The following is a 27,708-nucleotide window of genomic DNA, read 5'->3' on the forward strand; positions in this document are numbered from 1 at the left end:
ACATCTTTGATCAAGTTCATTTCTTTCTCTAATAAGATCATGTAGCTTTCTATAGAATAGAATTTATCTGTATATTACCTTAAGATTTCTCATTTCAATGGACCACTGAATTTAAAAATTGAAACACGGGTCATTAATGGAGAAGTTATATAAAAGTTATTCTGCTATGATTTGTGGTCAATCATAAGTCAACAATTTGAAGCTTAAAATGTGCCCCAAAGATAATGAGCTTTTCTAATTATGAAGGGGCTCCTGGGTAAGGTAGGCAGGGCTAAAGTAAGCATTAAAACAAAATGAAACAAAGCATTGTAAATGAAGTTGTTGGGCCTAGTTAATGCACAACGCAGTAAAATGTGATTGCCTGTTAAGCAAACCAGACAGGAGCCTCAAAAGAAATTAAATTATTATATAATACATGTATTTAGAGAGGTGCAGAATCTTAACTTCAAAACCTTGAAAACATTAAATCAACCCCTGATAATTAATACATTATTTATATTTAATGACCATTATGCATTAGAAATATGTTATAGCACTCACACTATACTAATCTGAAAGAGCTCGCAGAAGTGAAAAAACATAGAGAAAAATGTATACTTTTTACTATTAGTACATAATAGTTTTCAATGGCTTCTTCATAGCTAATTAGATATTAGAACATTATTTAAGGTACTTCAGATCTTAGTAGAAAATTTATGCTTTTTGTTTTGTATGTATGCCACCAAAAACATACAATGTTTGTATTTCTCTGGGAACTCTGTTGCCATCACCAGAATAGTAATGTATAATATACTCAATTTGCATACTAACAGGAAATTAATTTGTAACCAAACTGTAAGTAACCTCAAACCACCATTAAAAAATCATTTGAACTTCTAGTATTAGACTAAATTAAAAAATATTAAAAACTAGGTTGCTGAAGCTGAAATATAGCAAAATTCTGCAGTGTTTCCTAGGATTTGTCAAAAACTTAAAAAGTTATTGCCTTAGTATAGCAATGGTAGTTCTTAATTAACACAAATAGTAAATTAACCAGCATGTCTTATTTTTGAAAAACCCATATGCATGCCTTATATTGTACAAAACACCTATGACAGACAATGTTTCCCTTGGGAATTTTCATATAAAAGTTAATTTATTTTAATATCAAGAATGATTTAAGATTACCAGCAAGAAAGCTACAGTCAGTCCTCCATATTGATGGGTTCTTCATCCATGGATTCAACCCACTACAGATCTAAAATTTGCAGAACAAAAAAATAGATGGTTGTATGTACTGAACATATACAGACTTAAAAATATTTCCTAAGAAATATGGTACAACCATAATTTACATAACATTTACATTGTATTAGGTATTATAAGCAATCTAGAGATGATTTACATATACAAGAGGGTGTATTTAGGTTATATGCAAATATTACACCATTTTATATAAGATACTTGAGTATCTGTGAACTTTGGTATCCAATGGTGTGGGGCTTTGGAGCAAATCCCCCACTGATACCCAGAGATGAGTGAAATTAGATTTGAGGTATCTTTTTTCATCCATTAAAATTATTATACAGAATTTCATAACAGCGATATGACTAATTTTCCAGGTAAGCACAAAACGTGTCTGGAGGGTATTAATAAGTGCTTATAACCATCAACCTAAGACAAAAGAAGATAAAAATTTACTAGTTGGACTCCCAAAAGTAATTTTTAAGGTTGATGTCAAGTGCCCAATTGTTATAAAGTAATTTCTCCAACACTTCACATTTTTGAAATAATCTAGATAAATTCAGTCCACTAAAATTCTACTTGAGCCTATTTAATTTCCTATGATTCAGTTATATTAACAAAAGGATTCTGTTTGGGTTTGGGGGTTATGCTTGAACGAGACTCAAGTTAATCATTTGGGTACTTAAATGTTCTTAACTCAAGGATTTCTTCTGACAGTCATTTCAAGAACAGCTTTATATTCTTCAATTCACCTATTCCACAAGAAATAAATACAAAGGGATTTTATTCTGCTCACATTTTTCTGCCTTGTCACCAAAATGCATTGCTTAGGGGCAATTTTCATGTACAAAAGGCCTATATGCTTCATGGATTTAAACATCCCTATTTCTCAGTAAAGGTCAAAGGGTGTTAATCACAGCCCCATAATTGTTCTCAACCTTCATTAACAGACACCATATTAAACTGATGGAAAGCCCTGCTTAATCAGGCTTTGCTAAAATTACTCAGGTAGATTATCAAGATAAAAGAGCAGGAAAGCTAGAAATGGGCCTGAGGGAGGATGTGCCTAAAAGTATCTGTCTTCCTTCTGTCACCAAAACCTGTGTAGCACTGAGAGATCTTTGGAAAGTAAAAGTTCAAACTTACTATTAGATTTTATTTTCAAGCATTAGAGTTTGGTGTTTTCAATTATAAATGAAAGCACAACTTGTTGCAGGATGATTTCAGCAAGGATGTTCCATTTCTTCGTAAATAGTTATAATCTTGTTTTCCAGTACTTGAAATGTCTAAAGCCATTTGGATTTATGTAGGCCACTTCTTTCTGGTATTTATTCCTCAAAAAGCAGATATGTAAAATGTAGCAGAGTACCTATATTATACAACAGGCTTTGCATGATTAATATATAACTACACACATTGACACATTAATTCACATTGTTTTAACACAGTTATGTTTTAGTCATCTAAATACTATGAAACAAAAAGAAGAAAGCAATAAAATATCACATACTTTATAGCAGACATAAGGGGAATATATATATATATATATACACACACACACATATATATACACACACACCCACATTTGATCTCTATCAAAAGGTTTTGATCAAGAAAAATATGTATGTGTGCATGTTTGCATTTATGTATACATTGTGACATTACTGTATGAATTAATATTTATTCAATTCAATTAAAAAATTATTTTCATTGTGGTACTATAAAAGACACTAAATCCTAAGAAGCTATACAAACATCTTAAAACAATTCTCTTAAGTTGGTTACTTTTTGAGCCAATATACACATGTAGTATAAAAGCAGGTAGAATAGGATACATTACTTTAGTGATATAAAATTTTACAGGAATTCGGAGAAATGAATAGTTAATTTTGGTTGAGAAGCCATAAACTATTCAATAATTCTTCATGAAGAAACAATGTTAAAGTCAAATCTTTAAAAACGAGTTAAAAAATCATACTAATGGCATTGGGCAGCAATATTTCTTCATTTATTAAAATAACAGCTTGTAGGAAGATATTTGATAGCAGGCATATGTAATGGGAAGCATGCGACAGTTCTTTGCAAACCACCAGAGCAGAGGAGAAGTTCAATATGTCAGAAACAAAGAAAAATTTAAAAACCAAGGAAAAGATGGAATGGTAGAATAATTTTAATGACGAGAGTAGGCATTGAGTAATTCAAATGTTAAGTATTTTATCATGAGGTCATTAGGATACATTAAAATATTTTAAGAAAATATTTTAAGGAAAATATGCAATGACATAATTTTATTTTTTAGAGTGTATTTGATGGAAGGAGGTGAAAGTGAAACCTAGAAGATGAGTTTGAATGTAATTGCTGAATTCTATTGAAAAATAAAGGTAATTTGATATAACTGTGATAGTGGCAATGGGAATTAGTATGCAATAATAACAATGAGATAAGAAAGCTCAAACTTGGAAATCGATTAGATGCGTGATCACAAATATAGAAAAGGTAAAATTCGAAATAAGGACATTCTATTATTTGTTACTATTTCATTTTTTGCATGGGGAGGTCTTTCTCTCACCTCATTTCTACCACATACTTAATCTTACATTTCTGAAGTAGAAATATCACTATATATATAAACAAGATAATGAAAGGAGAACAAAAGAAAGTCAATAAGATTACATTCTTGGTGCTTTGATTCATGGTGATAAATTTTTGTAAACACTGTTTCTTTGTATTAAAATCATGAGCCCATATTTACTTTTGTGAGCATTCTGTAAATAGAGTTGGAAAATAAGATTGTTAATTACTCTAATTCCAAAGATCTCTTTTCCAGTTTATCTGGATATCCATGTCAGAAATTACATTACAGGTTTGCCTTTAAATTATAATGTGATATTAATCCATCATCAATGCTTTAATCAGTGTGTCCTTACCAATTAACAGTGTAAAAGCCATTCAGCATCTGAAACTAATACTTTAAAAAAAATCCCATGGAAATTGTCTGTGAAATTCATACAAAAATATTCTTTGTCACAAATTTGAATGTGCAAGGATAAGATTTGAAATGGTGTCGATGTATCAAAATAACACGTTTCATGCAGTGTGATAAAATTTTCACCACTGTCAAACTCAGAGAAATAATATCTTAACAGGTTTACAGGAAAGCAAAACATGCTTCATTATCGCTTTGAATATTTCATGAGATCAAAAGAAGCATGTTTTTTTTTTCCCCAGGGAAGAATCTGTTTTGTTACTGAGAAAAACTTGTTTAGGTTTGAAAAGGTCAACGTTTCCAAGATAAATGTCATATTTTCGCTTAAAAATATGAATTTCCAAATTTTCTCAGAGTGAAAACTCATGTAATAGTTGCAATATAATTTCATTGTAGATATGCCAAGTCAATATTTTGAAAGAAAACATTGCACATTTTTTAAACACAAGTAAGAGAAACTAACATTATGATAGAAAATTAATTTTAGTGTCTCAGGTGTATATTGTGTTGATGCCATTGGGCTATGATATATCTTGATTTGAATCCAAGACATTCCCCACACTGTGACAAACTGACGTTTCTAGACCTTCTTCTTAATTTGCTAGCAATGCTGTAACAAAATGCCACAGACTGGATGGCTTAAAAAACAGAAATTCATTTTCTCACAATTCTCAAGGCCAGAAGTCCAAAAACATGGTGCTGACAGGTTTTGTTTCTTCTGAAGTCTCTCTCCTTGGCTTAAAGATGGCGGCCTTCTCACTTGTATCCTCACATGGCCTCTCCTCTGTGTGTGCACATCTCCTGATGTTTCTCTCTCTGCCTTAATCTCCTCTTCCATGATATAATGATATGAGTCAGATTGGATTAGGGCCCATTCTAATTACCTCATTTTAGCTTAATTACCTCTTTAGAGTCCCTAAATTCGAATATAGTGACATTCTGACATACTAGAAGTTAGGACTTCAGCATACGAAGTTTGGAGGGAGCAACTGAGTCCACAATAGTCCTAATTTTTTCAGAATACAAAGAAGCAGAATTACCATTTAAAATTCACAGTAATATAGATATTGAACAGAAATACATTTTATTCCCAACCCAATTTGACAACAAATAAAATTAAATCAGGCTTTAAGGAAACTATGAGGAAATTTCTCAGCGATATTCTTGAGCAATGACAATTTCTGTTTTCATTTGTAATGCTCATAAACTATTACTGCTTAATTACTCCACTTGTCTTTCAGTTGATTAACACTTGGCCAATTTCTCACTTCATCTATAATCCTATGTCTGTAAACCTCATTTGGTTAGCAACGCATCTACCACTTTGGAGGAGGTTAACAGCTATTTTAGTGTCTGGAATAAGTACTATTTTAGTAGCAGAAAAGTATCTTTTAAATTCCTGACATTATAAAGAAAGAAAAGAAAGATACTTTCTTTATATGTTGAAGATAATCTATCTATCTCAAGCTGGTTGTCAGTAGAATATTAAATGTTGATTTTGTGGACACTCATGCACAATATTACTGATACTATTTAAGATTATTCAGTACAGACTGATCAATGCATTAACAAGAGCAACAACAAAGAGGTTACACCTATGTGATATATAATTTCAATATTAATATTATGATATTAATGTATAATTATTTGAGGTCATGTAATTTTTTTAAAAATTTGGAGTGCTGAGGGAAACAAGGGGGATGTACACTATAATATTTTTGTTTAAAAAAATTTTTTTAAATATATTTATGACAATACATTATGATTTTTTTAACTGAATAAATAAAATCATATTCCTGCAGACTGTAAAAATGTAAAGATATTTTCCAAGTAATATGCAGGCAGGATATTCTTCATGTTACTTACGTTGTATCTGAAATATTACAAATGTGTATATAATAACATACATATATTACTTTTCTTGAGAAATAAAAAATATATACTGAGTAAATGTGGAGATAATTCTACATCATCTCTGGCTATTGGATGTTATAAAGATATCATTTCCTTTTCAAATAAACATATATGCTTAATAAAATGATTATCAAATGCAAATTATTTTTAAAATTTTAAATGAAAAGGTCAATAAGAAAGAAAAGCTAACAAACTTTGGGAGTGGAAAGGCTATGTTAAAACTTGCGTTAGTAGAAATTAAGGCCTATATTAACATTTCAATACCTAACCAATTGTGGCCTTGTTTCCAGAATAGAGAGCTGATTTATATCTTGAAATAGGAGCCAAGAATATGCATAATTGAAGACATAATGAAGAAAATGAAAAATATATTAGAATATTTAATAAACAATGCTTGACAAGTGACTGAAAAACCAGGTTCATATCTGTGTACATATCTAAAATAAATTTCATTATAAAATATCAAACAAATAAATATAAATAACTACTCATTTAGGTTCCAGATGAAAAAAAGACTGTAAATAGTAAAAATGCAAAAAAGAAAAAATGTAGGACAACATTGGTAGTCTAATTTCCTAACCCCATATTTCCATTTCTTAATAAATCCTATTGATTTTACCTCTAAAGCCTATTGCTGATCGGGCAATTTCTCTATATCTTTTTTACCACCACGCAAAAAGTAGTCTACACCTGGACTTCAGTAGCAGCCTCCTAAATTATTTTCAGTTATCTAAAAGCTTACCCCATTCATCTTTCAGCAGCAAGATTATACTTTAAAATATAATATATGCTAACAATTATTAAGCATATAGTATGGGCCATGTACTGTTCTGTTTTCTTGGCTATAATAATACATTAATCTTCATATTAATCTTAACTTATGGCCCTCCCTCATTTTTAAATGAAGAATCTGAAAAAGATGAATAATTTATGACTTTAGCATTCATTAACAAAGTCACACAGAGAGTGGCAAGGCAAGATTTACACCCACACGCTTCCACACTGAACTGCCTCTGTAAAGCAGCCCTAAAATTTATCTAGAATTGAAGAGAATAACCTTCAGCTTCTTTCCATGGCATATAAAGCCCTTGTTGTGCTGCCTCCCTGCCTTTCTCCTGACTCATTTTATGTGACCTCCACCCACTCACTCACGTCTTCAATTACACCAGTCTCCCATTGAATTCCTTGCGCTTGCCAAGCTTATTCTTAGCTAACATCTTTTGCTTTTGCATTACTCTGCCTGGTTCTTCCCAGTGTTCTTCAAATAGTGTGTCCTCAAAGATAAATTACCCTACGTAAAGTAACGTCTGTCCTCAACAAATACATACTGCAGGGGCTATTACTTCATGCTGTTTATTCTTCATAGCACCTAACACTATCATACATTTTTTTTCTATTTGCTATTAATTTATTTTTTGTACTCCCACACTAGAATGTAATCTCTATGAGGCCAAGTGTCTTGCCCTTTCTGAATAGAGCTCTATCAACAATGATTAAATCACTATGTGACACAGAATAATTTCTTAAATTAAATTAATGAAGGTATTAAATTAATGCCAGACTAAATATGCAAAACTTTTGTATGCTAAAAAACTGTGATTAGAACTGTTCTTCTCACTCGATTATTTTGTAAACTGAAAACTATTTTAAAAATCTATTAATTAAAAACTTAAAATAATGTTAAAAGAAAAAAGGGAAAAGCCTTTTCAACACTATAGTACAATGAGTTAAAACCTCTAAATATGAAATTTTATAATTTATTTATTAATACATAAAACATCAAGACCCTAATTTTAATAATGTGCAAAAGACACTGAAGTTTCCTGTATTTGAAAATGCAAATGTTGAACACATGTATAAAATAATTTAAATTTTAAATTCTTTCCCTTTGAGAATTTGTATTATCTTGGAAAAGATGGACAAAAACAAATGAATAAATGTATCTGTCACAACATATAAATAAAGAAATCTAAAACAGTAAGATAATAAACCTGATTTGATATCTTGATTGATAAGAAGAAAAATAAAGCAAGATTAAGATACAAGATACCATAAATATTTATTGAAATAATTGGTTTGTTAAGCATTTATATAAATGCACACATCTAACTCTTTATGAAAATATTTCATTAAATTCACATAACATCTATGAGGAAATTTCTAGTATTTTAATGTTTTACATATGGAAACAGAAATAGAGAAGTTAAGATACTTGCCAACAGCACAAACTACCAAAACACAGAGCCTGGATTTGAAGATTTTGAAGCCCACACTTGTAAAAAGTGTTACCACTTCCACTATTTTGTATAAGTAATTAATAAATGAGAGAATAAGTGAATGAATATTTTCTATCTGGCCAATTTATCAAATTATATTCTAAATCAATTGTGTTCATGTTTCTTTTATTCATAAATACAATAAAAATATATCCATATAATCTAATCTTGACTTTCTCCTTAAAGTATGAAAAATTACATTTTGTCTACCAGAATGGAAATCTAGCAGATTACATATTTACTTTCATTTACTGAATTGTCCTTTTAAAATTTCTTATTCTATAAATGAAGGAAATTTATAGTACTAAATGCCCACATCAAAAAGCTGGAAAGGTCTCTAATCAACAACCTAACATTACAACTAAAAGAACTACAGAATCAAGAGCAAACAAACCCCAAAGCTAGCAGAAGACAAGGAATAGCCTAGATCACAGTAGAACTGAAGAAGATAGAGACATGAAAAACCCTTCAAAAATCAAAAAATTTAGAAGCAGTTTTTTTAAATAATTGATAAAATAGACCACCAGCTGGACTAATAAAGAAGAAAAGAGAGAAGAATCAAATAGACACAATCGGAAATGATAAGAAGGATATCATCACTGACCTACAGAAATACAAACAACTATTGGAGAATACTATAAACAGCCCTGTGTGCATAAACTAGAAAATCTAGCAGAAATGGATGCATTCCTGGAGGTATACAGCAACCCAAGACTGAATCAGGAGGAAATGGAATCCCTGAATAGGCTAATAATGAGTTCTGAAATTGAAGCAGTAATAAATAGCTACCAACCAAAAAAGCCCAGGACTAGACAGATTTACAGCTAAATTCTACCAGAAGTACAAAGAGGAGTTGGTAACATTTCTACTGAAACTATTCCAAACAATTGAAAAGGAGGAACTCCTCTCTAACTCATTTTATGAGGCCAGCATCATCCTGATACCAAAATCTGTCAGAGATACAAGAAAAAAAGAAAACTTCAGGTCAGTATCCCTGATGAACATCGATGCGAAAATCGTCAATAAAATACTGGCACACCAAATCCAGCAGCACTTCAAAAAGCTTATCCATCATGATCAAGTCGGCTTCATCCCTGGGATGCAAGGATGGTTCAACATAGCAAATCAATAAATGTAATTTATCACATAAACAGAACTACTGAAAAAAAAACATGATTATCTCAATAGATGCTGAAAGGGCCTGGGACAAAATTTAAAATCCCTTATGTTAAAAACTTACAATAAACTAGGTATTGAATGAACATACCTCAAAATAATAAGAACCATATATGACAAACCCACAGCCAATATCATACCAAATGAGAAAAATTTGGACTCATTCCTTTTGAAAACCGGCACAAGACAAGGATGCCGTCTCTCACCACTCCTATTCAGCATAGTACTGGAAATTCTATCCATGGCAATCAGGCAAGAAAAAGAAATAAAGGGTATTCAAATAGGAAGAGAGGAAGTCAAATAATCTTTGTTGGCAGATGATATGTTCCTATAAAACCCCATTGTCTCAGCCCAAAAGCTCCTTAAGCTGATAAGCAGCTTCAACAGTCTCAGCATAAAAAATTAGTGTGCAAAAATCACTAGCATTCCTACACATCACCAACAAGCAAGCAGAGAGCCAAATCATGAATAAACTCCCATTCACAATTGCTACAAAGATAATAAAATACCTAGGAATATAGCTAACAAGGAAAGTGAAGGACCTCTTCAAGGAGAACTACAAACCACTGCTCCAATAAATCAGAGAGGACACAAACAAATGGAAAAACATTCCATGTTCATGGATAGGAAAAATCAATACTGTGGCAATGGACATACTGCTCAAAGTAATTTATAGATTCATTGCTATTCCCATTAAACTACCATTGACGTTCTTCACAGAATTAGAAAAAACTATTTTAAAATTCTTATGGAACCAAAAAAGGGCCCGACTAGCCAACACAATCCTAAGCAAAAAGAGCAAAACTGGAGGCATCACACTACGCAACTTCAAACTATACAAGGCTACAGTAATCAAAACAGCATGGTACTGGTACAAAAACAGACAAACCAATAGAACATAATAGAGAACTCAGAAATAAGACTGTACACCTACAACCATCTGATCAACAAACCTAAAAAAAGAAATGGAGAAATTATTTCATATTTAATAAACGGTGTTGGGAGAATTGGCTACTAAATGCAGAAAATTGGTACTGGACACCTTCCTGACACCTTCCTTACACCTTATACAAAAATTAACTTAAAAAGGAATCAAAGAATTAAATGTAAAACCCGAAACCATAAAAACCCTAGAAGAAAACCTAGGCAATATCATTTAGGACATAGGCATGGACAAAGACTTCATGACTAAAATGCCAAAAACGATTGCAACAAAAGCCAAAATTGACAAATGGGATCTAATTAAACTAGAGTTTCTGCACAGCAAAAGAACCTATCATCAGAGTGAACAGACAGCCTATAGAATGGGATAAGAATTTTGCAATTTATTCATCTTACTAAGGTCTAATATAGAAAGTCTACAAATTTACAAGAAGAAAACAAACAACCCCATTAAAAAGTGGTCAAAGGACATAAACAGACGGTTCTCAAAAGAAAATATTTATGCAGCCAAGAAGCATATAAAAAAAAACTCAACATCACTCATCATTAGAGAAATGCAAATAAAAAACACAATGAGATACATCTCACACCAGTCAGAACGGAGATTATTAAAACGTCAAGAAACAACAGATGCTGGCGTGGTTGCAGAGAAAAAGGAACACTTTTACACTGTTGGTGGGAGTGTAAATTAGTCCAAGCATTGTGGAAGACAGTGGTGATTTCTCAAAGATCTTGAAGAAGAAATACCATTTGACCCAGCAACACCATTACTGGGTATATATCCAAAGGAATATAAATCATTCCATTACAAAGATGCACGCGTATGCTGTTCATTGCAACACTATTCACAATAGCAAAGACATGGAATCAATCCAAATGCCCATCAATGATAGACTGAATAAAGAAAATGTGGTGCATATACACCATGGAATACTATGCAGCCACAAAAAAGAATGAGATCATGTCCTTTGTAGGGACATGGATGGAGGTGGAAGCCGTTATTCTCAGCAAACTAAGGCAGGAACAGGAAACCAAACACTGAATGTTCTCACTTATATGTAGGAGCTGAATGATGAGAACACATGGACACATGGTGGGGAACAACACACACTGGGGCCTGTTGGGGGAGAGAAGGGAGAAGGAGAGCATCAGGAAGAATAGGTAATAAAAGCTCTGCTTAATACCTAGGTGATGGGTTGATCTGTGCAGCAAACCACCATGGCACATGTTTACCTATGTAACAAACGTGCATATCCTGCACATGTACCCCAGAACTTAAAATAAAAGTTGGATTAAAAAAAGAAAGCTATCAAAAAATAAAATAAAACCTCTTACATTGAAAGTTTAATTTCTTACCTGCAAAATTACCATGCAAATATCAAATTAAACTTTTTTTTCTTGAAGGACTATTTATAATTTACAGTCAAGTGTAACAGAATCACCTAGATGACTCCATTTTTTGGTGTTTTATGGATTTATCATTGTTTTATTTTTCAATTCAATCATTAAGAAAACTATGGTGGCATTAAGATCACAATTATGGTAAAAATAAAAAAAAAAAGCTAGCGCATTTCCATTTTAGATACTTTTGCTCTCCAAATCAAAAAGTTCCACATTACCATAAAAGGGAACAGAAAGAAAAGAAAGATAGCAAGAATACAAACACCATTATCAGAGGATGAGAAGTATTTTTTTTTCTTTTCTCAAACATCTAGCTTTTTCTCAAAACATGGCTTTTCCCCTCTGCTACATCCAGAAAAACCCATTGGTTGAAACAAAATTCTACAAATTTTGGATTGCATGTCTTGGTGTTGCTTTTCTAAATGAATAAATTATGTAGTTCACTGAATGAGTAAATACATTGCTAAAATAATAGGATTGAATTATTCCACCTGCAGATGAACACTGAAGAAATAAATACAAATTACATTATCTCTATTTTATTCTTATTTTTTATTTCAAATATTATGGGTGAGATAAAGTCAACCTTCTGGATAAATGTATTCCATCATCAAAATTCCAAGGGAAAATATATGCATGTGAATATATATGTAAATTTATACTTACAATGGCATATGGAGTTTTTTGTTATATCATTTATTTATATTTATAATTAAAATGTCTAATTATACTACTTTTTGTAAAAACTGTTAATGCATCAGATATACCTAGAAAAAAAACCCCACATGTTATTTTCATTTTGGTGTGTGGCAAAGCTGATAAGAAGCTGTTAACAATACAGAATTGAAATGTGATGGTTTTATGTACTGTGGGGTTTAAAGCTGAATTTACTAAACGGATCAGATACCTATTTTTGTTATTTTTCTATGTTAACAAATAAATGCTGCTTCCAATATGTTGTTTTCTACTAAATATTCAGTATGCTAAAATGGAACCTAATGGCAATCACTGACCCCTGTATCCTTTTTAAAAACTGTATTAAAATAATGAATTCATATTTTTAATAAATGTGTTTATTTTCTAATTTTTCTTGTAAGAAATGCTTGCTAATAACAAACTATAAATACAGATGAAAAATTTGCAGGACTTTTTTTTTTCTCTAAGTTTAAGCACTACCATTTATTATTCCAGATATCTTCCTTTTTCTACCTATAACCTAATATCTCGGGGAATTCATGAATATTTATTTGAGTGTAATGAGGGTCAAGCTAAAGCAAGGTAATGGACCAGTACTCTTTTGTCCTCTTTCCTCCCTGTAGGAGTGGATCATTTCTTAATGGGGCACTTGACATAATACATGAATAGAAAGTTTACCTTGTTCCTCCCACTCACTCTCCCCCAGAGGTGCAAAGGCAGAGTCCTTTCTTAATAAAACCATTTATGGCTGAAGGTGCTTTTCCTTGCATCTTTATGAACTGCAACAGATATAATCATAGATGTGTGTGCTAAAAACATTTGTCTTATTCAGAATGTGATATTTAGGATCACTCAAGTCATATCTAGAATTTAGCTGTGAGATCACAGATCACTCTTCATGAACAAACTTTTTAATTTTTTTTTCCTGGAGATTTCTGTAAGTTTGCTTTTGAATTATGAGTGCTGCCCCTAATGAAGAAGTGCATGCCACCAAGAAACAGAGTGGATTCTGCCCAGATTCTTTCCTACGGACTGGGCTCAGCTATCCCTGATAGGTCTATTCATGTGTTTGTCTAAAATAGTTCATTCTATACGGGAAGACTCACATCAAGGACTTTGCAACAAGCTTCCAAATCTATTCTACAGCAGCCCACGAACACCCAACTGGTCCAGTAGATCAATGAAGTTGGTAATCACATCTTCAATGCCATACCAAATGAAATTTAATTTTAGTGTGGAAGCAAAGCCACTGATAAAATAAATTTTCTGACTAAACACTTTTCTGATTTAATGAAGGGTATTAACATTCAAGGTGAGATGAATGAAATGAGGTGATACCTCATTTATGTTTTTTAATTTAATTTAAAATTTTGATTAACCTTTAATGGATACAGCTTACATTATGACTCTAAAGTGCTAACTTTAAAAAATGGAGAATTTTATCTTTTACAACTTGAAATTTTGTGACCTTATAAAAATCAAAAATTTTATTTTTTATGTTTTATTTCTTTTCAGTAAAGATAATTTCTCTGATACAGTAAAGTTCTATTGAATATTTTGATTTAAGTGCATATTAATACTACAAATTATCACTAAAAAGACAAGCCTTGTGAAAGGGCATAGTTTAATGGAATATATCTTTAGCTTTATGGGGGGTAAAAAGAGAAATGGCTTTCCATAGGGTTTTAAATAAACAAAATATATAAGGTACAGCTAAAATGACAGGAGTTCTAGTATAAACTTTTGGTTTATGGAATTACAACTATTTATTTTAAAATTTTGCTCTCATGTATTCTACAATACATTAAAAGTCTAGCTTTTGTTGTCATAGTTATAAAGATGCAACAATTTATGAATTACAATTTATGAGTTGTCCAAATGCATTTGTTGACTGCAGTTTATGTTTAAACAACTACTTTTTTCATGTGTAGAAATTTACAATAGCTCAGAAATGTACTGCATTCTGAAAAAAAAGAAGTCGGTTGGATTAGAAGAAGGTCAACCATATTCATTAAAATTGTGCCTTGCTCTAGAAAAATAAAATCCAATTATTTTCAGTGTGGAACTATCAAAGCTTTTTTAGTTCATTGATTCAGGCCTCATTTTGTTAGTTTACTGTCTCAGAAAGAATATCTACCTGATTTGTATGCAGATGTCATACATTTCTGCCTACATATGGGTATTTTACTAATCATAGACTACTATCGTAAGCTCTAAATTTTACAAGCATAAAGCGTGTGTTTATACAGTTGATATGGTTTGGTTGTGTCCCCACCCAAATTTCATCTTGAATTGTAGCTCCCAGAATTCCCATGTGTTGTGGGAGAGACTTAGTGGGAGGTAATTGAATCATGGGGGCAGTTTCCCCCATACTGTTCTCTTGGTAGTGAATGAGTTTCACGAGATCTGATGGTTTGGTAAGAGGTTTCCCTTTTCACTTGGCTCTCATTCTGTCTTACCTGCAGCCATGAAAGACATGCTATTCACTTTCCATCATGATTGTGAGGCCTCCCCAGCCACATGGAACTCTGAGTCCATTAAACATCTTTTTTCTTTATAAATTACTCAGCCTTGGGTATGTCTTTATCAGCAGCATGAAAACATACTAATACAACAGTTATAAAAACAATTCTTAGAAATAAAGGTTTTTTTTGCTAATATATTTAAGGAAATATCTGTCTCACATCCTAGAGTGCTATCCTAAAATGCTACTTAAAATTAAATCTATTTAGCTTTGTCTGTCCACTGAAGACTTCCAAGAGCTTATTCAGAAAACCCTGATAAGCCAATGTGTCTGACTCTTTGAGGCGTTCCTTGCTGTGTAGATGCTTTCTAAGATACTTGAAGTAGGGCATAGATAAGGCTGATAATAAATAAACATGGATTAAACAGTCTGACTAAATTTTTTTAAGTCTAGCTTTGACTTCTATTACCAAATGTCATCTAAAAATGAAAAACTTCTTGTACTTACTATATGTTTTCAGTCCAAGACCTAGAACTTTGAATTTTTAACAGTGCCAATACTTGCAACTTAGGGACATATTGGATAGAATTACCTCCACAAACCAATCCTTAATACTTTACCATAAAACTACCATTTGGCATTTGATAACACCTCATATTCATTCTCTGTTGCTTTTTTTTTTTTTTTGAGATGGAGTTTTGCTCTTGTCGCCAGGCTGGAGTGCAATGGCCCAATCTTGGCTCACTGCAACCTCCGCCTCCCGGGTTCCAGCAATTCTCCTGCCTCAACCCCCCGAGTAGCTAGGATTCTTGGTGCCCGCCACCATGTCCGGCTAATTTTTGTATTTTCAGTAGAAACGGGGTTTCACTATGTCGGCCAGGCAGGTCTCGAACTCCTCACGTCAGGTGATCCACCTGCCTCGGCCTCCCAAAGTGCTGGGATTACAAGCATGAGTCGCTGCGCCCGGCTCATTTTTTTTTTTTTTTAAGTAGAGGGGGGGGTTTCGCCATGTTGGCCAGGCTGGTCTCGAACTGCTGACCTCAGGCAATCCACCTGCCTCAGCCTCCCAAAGTGCTGGGATTACAGGTGTGACCCGCTGCACCCAGCCTGGCTTTTTATTTTAGTTATTGTCATCTCTGCAGCTAAATTATAAACTTCTTGGGCATAGCAATTATCTATTGTTTAGTTTTCATTGCCCTAAAGTAATAATAATACTGATTTTAATATTGAAGTATAAGCAGTCTGTTAATATTTGATGAATGGAAGAATAAATAGCATTTATAAGAGTTAAATATTACAGAAAGATGGTTTAGTCAACAAATGAAAGTGTGGTTACATTAGTCAGTCCAGACTGGGTGTAAAGTGGACCAACATAGAATAAATATAGAAAGAAAATTGGGATTACGGCAATCAGGCAGGGGAGCTATAGCAGGCAGAGGCTGCAACAGCAGAAGTGGCCGTAACAGTCAGAAGTGATGATAGATGGGGTGAAAAGCAACAACAGGCAAGGGCGGCAGATAGCAGCAGAGAAAAAAAAGCAATACCAAGAATATAATGGTAAGGGAGTACCATCTTGGGTGACACACTCATCCAGGAAAAACTAATATAAGTAGAAATACATTCAATGCATACTAATAGCCAAGGCCTCAGGGACTTCAGAGTACAGATGAAAAACACAGCGAAACAAAATAGAACAGAGAGCTAGAGAAACGGGATAGCCATTAAAGAATAAAGAGCTTCACAGGCATCTGTGGCTTCTGAATGTGAGAAATTTAAAAGATCACACATCCTTTACCTGAAAAATGGGCTGAAAATAGTGGATGACTGAGACTGCATAGTATTGATACTGTCAATCTTCTTCCTTCCCTCTTACCTCCTTTCCTCTTTACATTCCTTCCTTTCTTTTTTTCTTCTATAAGTCTTTCTTTTCCTTCTTTTAAAATCAGTGACTCACCAGGCAAAATATGAAATTCTTAATTTTAGGAAAATGTGCCTCTTCCTTTTCACTCTCCGTCCCCCTCTTCTCTCTTCCTTCCCCAACTGCACGCCTCATTAGAAGATATTCTTTTAAATTGTATTCCTTAGAGTTGAATTGGAAGTTTTGACAATTGAGACTGTTAATCAACACTTTGTAAACCTTTCTTCCCTGAGGCATAATAACCATGTTCCATTAAAACTGAAGAATGTATAAGAATGTATTTTCAAGGGAAACCTGCAAAAAATTAATTTAAATTTTTATTTGAGAAATTAAATTAAATGTAACTACCGATTCCAATTGTAAAAAAAACTTAAAGCAGTGTAAAGTGGCCATCAAAATATTGGAGCAACTAACACATAAACACTTTTACTAAAATATGCTTGTTTTTCTTCATTGATCCTCATAATTTGCCCTTTTAAAACCATAGATTTGAAATTACTTTTTAAAAATTCTTATTCTGTGGAGTAGGTAAAATAATGGCCTCCTCGAAATGCTTGACCTGTTCTCTAGAAATTATGCATATGTTACTTTATATGGCAAGACAGAATTAAGGTTACAGATGTAATTAAGGTTGCTATTCAGCTGATCTCAAAGGGATTATCTGGGGTAATCCACCAGGGAACTAAAATAAATTTGATACAAATTCAGTGTTATCAAAAGGACCCTTAAAAGGAAAAGAGGGAGGCAAATAAGGTCAGAGTGAGGCAATGTGGGAAGGACTTGACACACCACTGGCTTTGAACATAAAAGGGGGTCACAAGTCAAGGAATACAGGAAGTTTCCAGAAGATCCAAAAGACAATGAAGTAGAGTATCCCTGAGAGTCTCTAGAAGGATATATTCAGGCCAATAATTTGATTTTAGTTAGTAAGACTGGTTCTGGATTTCTGGCCTCTAAAATTGCAAGATAATAAAATTTTGTTGTTGAAAGTCATTACATTGTTACAGCAATTTTTTTTTCTTACAACAGCCATAGGAACCTAATACAGTCTGCATGGTTATTGTGACCCTTACACATTAAGTAAAGTAATATATTGATTTGAGAGGTAATTAGAACTATGAAGTTAAAATGTGTAAAGATTCTTAAGTTGAAAATGGTGATTACTCTGATAACTATAGCTGAGTTTAACTGATATCAAATGCATTGCTATTTTCATTATATTTTGAGTTTTCATGATTACAGGGTTGCAGTATGAATCCAAAATGAGAGATTCAAAATCTCAAGTTACTAATTGGTCCCAAGCTGTGCTGTTCAAATCATGCTAGCAAGAAAGCAATGTCTATTATATGAGCTTGAAAAAGGTAAAAATTCACATTTCCCTGGAATATAATTTCAATTTATTAGGGAAGTATTCGCTAAAGGATCAAATATATGTCAGATAAACATACAATAAGGAATCAAAATGGTTATTTAAAAGTGTAATCAAACTTTACCATTAAAAATGAGAGAGGGAGGTTTATAAGATCTCTTTTAATGAAAATCAAAATGGCTGTGCAGTTTATAATGTTTGAAAAAAGTGTCTTATTATCTCTCATATTTCTTTGCATTATATCAAAGCTTCACCTTTGATATAGTTATAAAACATATTTATTGGAATATATATATATATAAAGTTATATTATTTACCATTATATTTTCAACTTTTTCCCGTATTTTCTCTAAATTACAATAGTCTCTGAGATAGTGCCAGTTTCTCTGTCACTGTACATATGCTATTCCCACGCTTAAAATGCTTTTTTCATCCATATTTTTGGATAGTGAAATCGTTTACACTCATTAAAACAAAACTCAAAGATACTTCCCGCTGTGAAGTCTTCGCAACTCTCCTAGGCTGCTAAGGTTGCCACTTATGATGTAAATTTAAAGATACTTTGATATGCTTTTTTACATGCATTTCTCCACCTTGGAAGGTGAATTATTTAAAAGGTAGGACACGGTCTCATTCATCTCAGTATCCTCAGTCCTCAGCACAGTGTCTAGGACATTTTATCAACGTTTATCGCACAAATTAAGTGCCTGTTTAAATTCCAGGCATGTATCTTTCAATGTAATATCCTGCATTTGTCCTGGTGAGGTATTGGGATGAGATGAAATACATGGCATTCAATGTCTTTTATCCCCACCCCAAGAATAAATCTGAAAAAACTTTAGTGACAAATTAATGTGTTTTTTAAAGAATTTCATTTTAAGCACCTAATTTTTACCTCTGTTTGCTGAGTGCCCACTTAAGCTACACTGGAAGCATAGGAAACATTTTATTCTGTAGAAAGTAATCAATTTCTTATAGAAGGGTTTAAAAGCCTTTATTTATATGCCTATAATCTACTCTGTTTTTAGTCTGGTAACCACTAATCCAGTTTATATTTATTTTCCCTGCTTCTTGATGCTAAATAAATAAAGTTTAATCATAATACTTAGAAACGTAATACAGGTAAGTGTTCCAATGCCTGGTACCCTAAGGCAGACAGCCTGGCTTAAATCCCAGTCATGACACTTAAAATGCTGGTAAGTTTGAACAAGGCAGCAGATTGTTCTGTGACTCAGTTTTCTGACAGCAGATGCTAGACTTTTAGCCAGGTTGTAAATGTTTGGAGGAGGCAAAGGAAAAATTGCATATGCTAGATTGTGCTGTGTTTCAGGGATAACTATGTTTAACACAACCTGATATGTCTTCAATTCATGTATTTATTCATTTAAATATATTATGTGCCTGTATGGTCGAGTCTCTGACTAGTAATTGTAAACTTATGTACCAATTTGTAAAAATTGTAACAATAGCAATAATAACAATAATTGGGGGAGTATCATCAACCAGGCTGTGAAGCAAAAGATTCCAGCATTTGTCTTCCCACCAAAACACAATAACTGGACAGACATCCCTGAGTGACTATAACCTGGTAGAGCTCAGAAGTCAATTTAAGAAGGTACAACCACATAGTAGAGGAAAAAAAGAATAACTGCACCAAAATGGTGAAAAAAGACACACTCATTTTGCTTGTATCATCCCATCCCCCAGGAAGACATTGCTAACAAAAAGACGGAAATCCTTGTCTCACTAGTTTTCCTTCATAGGAAAAAGAAAAGCGGGATGAATAACCAGCTTCTTCAGACTTAGGGTCATTGCCCAGAGGGTCTCCTTTGCTGGTATCCTACCCAGCTCACTAAGGAAACTGATATAGCTGACACATCTGGAAACAGCAAGAAACAAAGAAGTGTGGCACTATTAGTATCAGCCATGTGGCAGAAGCCACCATGGTACCCAGTGGCCTGCTCTACAGAGGACACCTGTATCCTTTATCTCCAGGGCCATAGTTTTTCACCTTTGCAGACTACAGGTGCCTGAGCCACTGCCTCGCTAACATCCTGATCTCTGGAACTGTCCTGGGACCCAATGCAGCTACTGTATCTGAATGCCCAAACACAGCCCAGGCCTCAGCCATTGGCCCCAGGTCCCATTGCAAAACATGCATCCATGGTGGATCCCGCAGCTGTGTGTGCATGCAGCCAACCCAAACCTAAAATGTCAATCCTCACTGCTTCTTGGGAACCTGCAAAAGGCAATAGAGCTGTGCACATGCACATTGCCAGCCCTGGGATCTGCAGCTGCACATGTACAGGGAGCCAGCCCCTAATCCTGTCGCTGGCCTGAACCACTGTACTTGTCCTTTCACCTAGCTCCTTCAGCCACATACAGGCACAGTACCAACTATAATCCCTATAGAGAAGCACAGCATCTGCAGCCAGCCCCCACATCTAAGCACACGCATCATTAGCTCAGGTCCACATTGCTAATGATTTTGATCCCTTACTGCAGAATCTGGAAGTACTGCTGAAGATCCCAACAGACCATATACCCACTGTAGAATTCCTGAAGCTCTTGAAACCATGGGCTACCCAGATTCCAGTGTTGCAGATCCCAGCTTCCCGAGTTTAAAAGATGCTGTGAACCGCAGAACTAAAGCCGCACATGTCCTTGTACTTGGTATCCGATGCCATAGCATGTTTCAGCATCCCCTTATCTTCCTTCCACTTCCCACAGTTGAAAGTCTTTTCACACCAAAGCTATTCCACATAATCTGGAAGAGATTACTGTTTCTTCAAATGTGAAGCCACTTATGCAAGGTGACAAGGATCATGAAGAATCAGGAAAATGATACCACCAAAGAAAAACAATAAACTTGCAGTTACCAAATAAAAAACATGGAGATCCACAAATTTTCCAAAAAATGTCTCAAAATATTTGTTCTAAGGTAACTCGGTGAACTATAAAAGAAAACAGATACATAATTTAAGGACATTAGGACAACTATACAAGCACAAAATTAAAACTTTAACCAAAAAATTGAAAAATAACGAAAGAACAAAATAAATTTTAGAGCTGAAGAATCCAATGACTGAACTAAAAAATGCAAAAGAAGGCCTCACTAGCAGACTTGGTCACACAGAAGAAAGAATAAGCAAACCCAAAGACAAATCATTTGAAATTATTATTATTATTATTTATTATTATTATTGTTATTGAGATGGGGTCTCACTCTGGTGCCCAGGCTGGAGTGCAGTGGTGCAATCTTGGCTCACTGTAGCCTCCTCCTCCTGTGTTCAAGTGATTCTTCTGCCTCAGCCTCCCAAAGTGCTGGGATTACAGGCATGAGCCACTGCACCCAGCCTCATTTGAAATTTAGTCAGAGAAGAACAAGATAAAAATAGTGAAAAAAATAAAGAAATCCTGTGGATTTATTGGATGATATCATGAGCAGTAACATCTGTATTTTAGGATTTTCAGGAGAATAAAGAAAGAGTAAGAAAGCTTATACAAAGAAGTCATGGCTGAAATCTTCCTAAATCTGGAAAAAAATTATGCAGGTCCAGGTACATGAAGCTCATAGATCTTCAATGAGATTTAACCCAAAGAAGACTTCACGAAGATATATTATGCTCAAACACCAAATATTGAAGGTAAATAAATAACTTGTAGCATCAAAAGAAAATAAGTTCTTTACATGCAGAAAATTTCCAAAATCTATCAGTAGATTTCTTAGCAGAACCTTTGAAGGTAGAAGAGAGTGGGATGATATAATCAAAGTGCTAATGAAAAAAGTATATAAAAAAACTGTCAACCAACAATACTTTGCCTGGTAAAGCTTACTTTTGAAAAGCAAGGAGAAAGAAACATTTCTCCAGATAAACAAAAACTGAGGCATATCATCACCGATTTTTTTAAAATTTTTATATATTTGGGGGGTACAAACACAGGCTTCTTACATGCATACATCACATAGTGGTAAAGTCTAGGCTTTTAGTTTATCCATCATCTGAATAATGAACATTGTAAACAATAGGTAATTTTTAAACTCTCATTCCCTTCTGACCTTTCCACCTCTTGGAGTTTCCAATGTCTATTATTTGACTGTATATTATGTCAATGTGTACTCATTATTTAGCTCCCATTTATAAGTGAGAGCATGCAGCATTTGACTTTCTGTTTATGAGTTATTTTACTTAGGATAATGGCCTCTAGTTTCATCCATGTTGCTGCAAGAGACAAGATTTTATTTTGTGTGTGTGTGTGTGGCTGAGTAGCATTCTGTGTATATATTGACTATATCTCTTTATCCAGTCCTCTCTTGATGCATACTTAGGTTGATTAGGGTTTTCTAGATGTAAGAGCATATTATCAGCAAATAAGTATAATTTTACCTTCTCTTTCTCAATTTGGATGCCATTTTTTCTCTTCACTCATTCCTCTGACAAGCACTTCCAGTTCTAGGTTGAATAGGAGTGATGAAAGTGGGCATAAGTAATGTATCAGGATACAAAATCAATATAGAAAATCAGCTGTATTTCCATACACTAACAGGAAACTACAATAAAAATAAAGAAAGAAATCAATCCCATTTACAGTCTAAAAAGAATAACATACTTAGGAATAAATTCCACCAAGGAGGTGAAATATCTGTATGCTAAAAACTGTAAGACATTGGTAAAAGCCATTGAAGAAGATATAAATAAATGGAAAAATATCCTGTGTTCATGGATTGGGAGAACTGATATTGTTCAAATGTTTATACTACCCAAAGTGATCTACAGATTCAATGCAATCTCTACCAAAATTCCAATAACAGTTTGATAGAATTTTTTTTAAAACACCGAATTCATATAAAACCACCTTTACTATCTAAGCAATGTTGAACCAGAAGAACCAAATCAGAGGCATCAAACTTCCTGATTTCAAATTATATTACAAAATGATAGTAATCAAAACATTATGTTATTGGCAGAAAACAGACACATAGGCAAATAGAAAAAATAGAAAATCCAGAAATAAAACCACACATGCACAGTAAACTAATGTTTGGCAAAGGTGTCAAAAACACTCAATAGATAAAATCAGTGTTGTGGAATATTATTCACACACACAAATAAGGAAATCTTGCTATTTATGAAAACATGGTTTAACTTGGAAGACATTATGCTAAGTAAAATAAGCCAGATGTGGACAGACAAATACTGTATCATTGCACTTGTCTGTGGAATCTAAAAGAGTTGAACTCATACAAACAGAGAGTAGAATGGTGGTGACCAGAGGTCGAGAGGTGAGGGAAATGGAAAGATGTTGGTCAAAGGTTACACACTTACAGTATAAATAAATTTTATAGACCTAATGTGTAGCATGGTGACTATAGTTTATTAATTATAATGTACACTTAAAAATTGCTAAGAGAATAGATCTTAAGCACTGTCAACACACACACAGGTTATTATGTGAAGTGATGGATATGTTTTATGTGAAGTGATGGATATGTTAGCTCAATTGTAATAATCATTTCACAATGTATGTGCATATGAAAGCATCGTGTTTTATACCTTGAATATGACCATCTTGGTTACCTATATTGCTTAAGTAGTAATACCCATCTTTTGATTGAGTACTTACTGTATTTGCAATATTGTGTTAAGTTCTTTACATGTCTTGCTTCATTTAATTCTTACCCTTTTAGGCATTTTCAAGTTCTCGTTTCAAAGTTGTGGAAACTGGTGCTTAACAACATTAAACAACCAGTATTCTAAGTAGCAGAAGCAAGTATAATTCTGACATACTTGAACAGTAGAGCCAATATCTGACAACTAAAATACTATTCAATGATAAAATAAGGTAAACTTAGGCCAAAAATAGTTACAAAGTGTAAAACATTATATAACTGTTAATTAAAATAGAATTGTTAAGGATATTGGTGAGCTTTACTGTTAAGCATAATATTATATTTAAAAGGGTGATACAGTTTTATGGAATTTTATTCTGAAAAGGCTGAATTCTACTTTGGACTAGTGATGCTTCCTTTCTAAGTGGTTTTTGAGGGAGCTGTATTCACAAGTGTCACTGATAAATGGGATTCCTGAATACCTCTTTAATATTATTGCATGTTATTTGCCACTGCCAATATCCCACTGAAGAGTTCCTTGGTAAACATGGTTTGGAGTACAAAATGTAGGCTCCACACCCAAGAAGGTCATTCCTTAAAACCTTAAGTTACAATCTTGACAGCAAATGACAAAGGAAGCCTAGAAGATAAACAACCTAGGGAAGTGTAATACAAGGTGAAGAGAATCTTCAAATACGCTAACTGGTTCCAAGTCACTCTACTCACAAATCCATGGATAGAAGAGAAAGCTGTAAAATAAAAATGACATGGAATCAAACTAATGAGTGATTGACATTCCTGGCTGTAAGGTAAAGCTAGAAAGTCAGTGGTTTAAAGAATGGATGCTAATCTCTCCAGAAGCATGTTTGTTTGATTCTAGATGTCATACTTAATCACTAAGTGGCACTGCTTGGAGTCTGGTATCAAACCCAAGTGCTCATGTTCTTTCCCACCTAGATCATCTTATGTTTAATTAAGTGGAAAGAAGTATACACAAATACATAGAAAACACAGAAAACTTTTAGTAATATACACACCATAAAATTATAGTTTTTTCCAGCTAGAATAGATTTAATGTCTGATTTATGCAGAAGTAAATTGGTCTGGAATTCCTGGCACTAATTTTTCTTTTACGTTAAGCCAGGTGAATTGTCTATAAGAAATAATAAAAGATGTGGTAAAATGTTTTAAAAAAAAGGCATTTATCTAAAAGTCATGAGTGGGCTCCACACCTTGACTAATCCAAGATAACTATAACAATGTTGAATGTTATTTCTGTATTTTTGCTCTCTATATTTGAAATATTAACAAGTACTTTCCAGTTTGTATTTTGAGAATTGTTTCAATCTATTCACCACTGTCATCCCTACTAGAACCTCATTAACGCAGGTTCTCATTAGGTCTCAATGTGATTATTTTAACAGCTTTCTAAGAATTTGTGTCTCCCTCCTCAATAATTATCTAAGATACAAATCTGCCCATGTTGCCTCACCCTTGTAAGCATGCAATGCCTACACACCACCCCAGAGCAATGTTGAGCTTTTTAACATGGTATGGAAGACTCTTTATATCATTACTAATACCTGCTTAACCAGTCATATTCTCCTCCATTCTCTGTCTTTCTGAGAGAATCCAGAAATGTTAAACTGCTTTTTTTTTTTTCCATTTTCCCAGAAGCAAACAGTTTACAATTTTCTTCATTTGGATAACTTCTACTAATTAAGTTTGGCAGAACACCTCCTAATTCTAAAGCAATTACCCATTTTGTTACACGTACTCTTTATAATCTTATAGTGTAGAAATTATTATAATATTACGAATTTTAAAAATCAGTCACCACGATGCTAGGTTATGTTGTCGAAGTTATACTATTAGCAATGCAGGAGGTTAATCTCATATACTATTTCTTGAACACTACATTTCATTTTAAGGGAGGCTGGCGATCTAACCTAGTATATTTTATAGAAAGCAACTTTGAATTTGACTTATTCCTATATATCACAGAAGAAATGACCCATGATGTCTAGCTGACCACAAAATCACCCTTGATAGAGATGTTAAGAAACACATTTGTTATGACTATTTGTGATCACTCTCTCAAGAAATAGCTTTGAACCCAAAGCAGATAAATTTTTTCCTAGTTTCCTTTATAGATAAATATGTATGTATTTGATCTATACAAATTTGTATATTTGATTATATAAAATATGATATATGGACTATATATTGCCTCATCCTTAAATTTATAATCATTATAACTACTAGAATAGCACATATATGCAATTAAAATATATATAAAAATATTTTAGGCCGGGCGCGGTGGCTCACGCCTGTAATCCCAGCACTTTGGGAGGCCGAGGCGGGCAGATTAGGAGGTCAGGAGATCGAGACCATCCTGGCTAACATGGTGAAACCCCGTTTCTATTAAAAATACAAAAAAATTAGCCAGGCATGGTGGCAGGCGCCTGTAGTCCCAGCTACTCGGGAGGCTGAGGCAGGAGAATGGCGTGAACCCGGGAGGCAGAGCTTGCAGTAAGCCGAGATCATGCCACTGTACTCCAGGCTGGGTGACAGAGCGAGACTCCGTCTCAAAAAAAAAAAAAAAAAATATATATATATATATATGTATATATATATATATATTTATAAAACCAACATAAAATTGGTTAGAAAGAGGGCTAATCTTAACCGTTCTCATCATATATATAAGCGTTTTTTAATATGTATTTTTCCTTGATTATATTCAGAATTCTCATCTCCAATACAGTGCTCCAAAAATACATGAGACTTGTTTCTTTTTCCTTCAAAAATGAGATTCTTCTGCTTCCTTCCTTTCTGTCTCTTTTCCTCTTTCCTTTCTTTCTCACTTCAGAAATGTATATCAACATTTTCTTATTATTTAAAAAAATTATTTACCAGCTCTTCCACAAAAAAAGATAATTGTATAGCCAAAAACATAAAGCAGGTCAGACATCAGTATTATTAGGCTGTTAAAATAAAATACTATTCCAAGTACGACAAAGAAAAGAGTAGGAGACTCATGTCAAAATGAAGTGAATATGGCCAATAAAGAAAGTGTTTTAGTGCCTTCCATTTATCCTCTTTGTTTTTGCTTTTATGATGTAACTTGAAGTCTTTCCAAATGAAAATACAGTAGAAGTCCAGGAGATTGAAACATCTACTTCACTTTCATTTTATTTCACCAGTTTAAAGCAAGAAGATACTGTACTGTGCTTTCCGTTGATATGTGTGTAGACTATTTTGGCATCTTTTAAGTCCCAGTAGGAAATCCTTTTCCTTTTGTTGTTTGCCACTAAAATCAGCTCATGGGTTCAAAGCTGCCAGTTCTTTTACTTCTCTTCAGCTGCCATTGTCCACAACTTGCCCAATTACCTATTACTCCTTGTTTGCAGAACTTATCTCAGGCAACCTTGAAACATCCTATAAGCTATTGTCAAGACTCCAGGGACATCCCTGTTCGTTAAATGAGGGCAGCACTATTGTGATCAGTCACAATACAAGGTGCAGCCTCAGTTTTTTGAGGACCTTCTTTAAAGTGGCACATCCTGTTAGAATGCTCATCTGTGGTATTAACAATATTAATTCTTTAATTCTAAAGGTAACATCCATGATGTTGTAGCAATTTAAACACAGAATGTTATGTTGGCTTAAGAATAATGTCAGAAAAAATAACAGAAAAAAATGTCCTTGAAGGATTAAAGAAAACAAAT

The 27,708-nt window shown here is 33.5% G+C and overlaps 1 long non-coding RNA gene across 1 annotated transcript in view; it reads right to left on the reverse strand.

Annotated features, from left to right (window-relative positions):
- Positions 1 to 1,165: 1,165 nt before the first annotated feature.
- The window catches only part of LOC134809872 (uncharacterized), a 104,377-nt gene continuing 77,834 nt past the window's right edge, over positions 1,166 to 27,708 (reverse strand). The window contains exons 4-6 of the long non-coding RNA XR_010156520.1: positions 22,755 to 22,918; positions 2,371 to 2,593; positions 1,166 to 1,237 (exon numbers count right to left, since the gene is read on the reverse strand). This is a non-coding gene — a long non-coding RNA (uncharacterized LOC134809872). The remainder of the gene's footprint in view (positions 1,238 to 2,370; positions 2,594 to 22,754; positions 22,919 to 27,708) is intronic.

This window comes from Pan troglodytes, chromosome 3 (assembly GCF_028858775.2).
Source record: "Pan troglodytes isolate AG18354 chromosome 3, NHGRI_mPanTro3-v2.0_pri, whole genome shotgun sequence".
Lineage (NCBI taxonomy): Eukaryota > Metazoa > Chordata > Mammalia > Primates > Hominidae > Pan > Pan troglodytes.